This window comes from Amphimedon queenslandica, unplaced genomic scaffold, assembly GCF_000090795.2.
Source record: "Amphimedon queenslandica unplaced genomic scaffold, v1.1 AMPQUscaffold_10036_Cont17653, whole genome shotgun sequence".
Lineage (NCBI taxonomy): Eukaryota > Metazoa > Porifera > Demospongiae > Haplosclerida > Niphatidae > Amphimedon > Amphimedon queenslandica.
In genome coordinates, this window is record NW_003549693.1 from 1,765 (window position 1) to 3,511 (window position 1,747).

At 31.9% G+C, this 1,747-nt stretch overlaps 1 long non-coding RNA gene across 1 annotated transcript; it reads left to right on the forward strand.

Annotated features, from left to right (window-relative positions):
- Nucleotides 1–904: 904 nt before the first annotated feature.
- LOC109590425 (uncharacterized) lies at nucleotides 905–1,486 on the forward strand. Its single transcript, XR_002189310.1, has 4 exons — nucleotides 905–982; nucleotides 1,130–1,234; nucleotides 1,285–1,401; nucleotides 1,448–1,486. It is a non-coding gene; the product is annotated as an uncharacterized LOC109590425 (long non-coding RNA).
- The last annotated feature ends 261 nt before the right edge of the window (nucleotides 1,487–1,747 follow it).

Below are 1,747 nucleotides of genomic sequence, written 5' to 3' on the forward strand. Positions count from 1 at the left end.
GAGATTAACCATTGGACACTGCACTGTGTATGAGGTAAACGAAATGAACTGATTTTATCATTACTTTAATGTAACAGGTAAATGACACCTCCACTTCAACAGAACTAAGTAAGCCTTGTGTTCATAAATTTTTACTTTTACTTCTAAATTTATATCTAGATGAACATCAACACACCTCATCATTACCAACTAGTAGTGGCTTATCAAAACAGTTGATGCTATCATTGAGTGTACAACTGATTAATAGTAAGGAGGAGGTTACTACTTTAAATGAGGTATGACTATATAAGCTTCCCTACTATAATTAACATAAATATTGCATGGACCAATGACCATGTTTTATTGTGTCAGTTTTTTAATAATTATTTTACTCATTTCATAGAAAAGTATGACAATGAAAGAAGAAGCAGAGTCATTGAAAGAAACACTGGATACTAAAAACAAGATGCTGAGAGTCAGTAGAGGAGAGAGTGATCGATTTAAAAGAATAGCAGAAGAAATTGAAAAGCAATCAAAAGCCAAGGAAGGTTTGTGAAAAATTTTAAGAATTCAAGAACTATAGAATGGTCATTAGTTGAAAGCAAGCAAGAAATAGAATTATTGCAAGAGAAAATATCAAGAATGAGTGTACAACAAATTGAAGATTCAAAAGAAATGGTGGCAATGAAGAAAGAAGCACAATTATTGAAGGAGGCACTGGATGCTAAAAACAAGATGCTGAGTGTCAGTGTAGCAGAGAGTGAGAGGCTTAAAAGAATAGCAGGTATAAAAAATCATTTTTTGAAAGTTTTATTATTGATTATTATTAGCTGAGACAAAACTGTTACTACAAGAGAAAGAATTGCTTTTATCAGAGCATGAACAAGTTAGTGATAAATTTGAACTATTTCATTGTTATGATAATAATAGGAGAATGAGAAATTGAAAGAAAAAAACAAATTACTAGAGGAGCAGCTTGATTTATTTCAATCTGAGAAAGAAAGTAAATATGACTATGTTAAACTTAATTGTTATTGTTATTTAAAATTGTTATGATGCTGCTATGTATAAGCATGTACCATGAGCATGTATCATTACAGATGCATGTCATTATGCATGAGCAACAATGATAAGTGCTTTATTATTAAAGGAATAGAAGTGGAGAAGACTGGAGCAGACAAAGAAGAGCAGCAAAAAGAAATTGATACAATTATGGCAGAAAATGAAAAATTGCAAACAGACCTTGCTATTGAGAGTAAGAATGCAATCATAATCATCATTGTGATGTATAATGATTGATACTAGGAGAACAATTAGAAAAGATTGCAGCAGAAAAAGAAGAGCTTCAAAAATATTTTGATGCTTACGAAAAAAAAATGATGGAAAAATTTGAAAAATTGCAAGCAGACCTTGTTAACAAGAGTAAGCATGAACACACACCTTTATTGTAATGATCATCAAACACTAGAACTAGAAACAGATGAAAATGAGCAGGCAGTTCAAAGTATAAATGTATTATTAGGAATTTCCCATTCAATTTCTCATTCATTTCTAGTTAAAAAATTAAAATTGACTCGAGTTCCAACATTGCATGATGACTGGAGAGAATCACACACTCTACCAGTAGAAGTATTAATGACATCTTTTGCTTCTCATCATAAAAGCAATGACCATTGGTACAGCCCAAGCTTCTACTCTCACCAAGAAGGATACAAGTTGTGTCTAAGAGTGAGAGCAAATGGAGAGTCAGAAGGAAGTGGAACACATC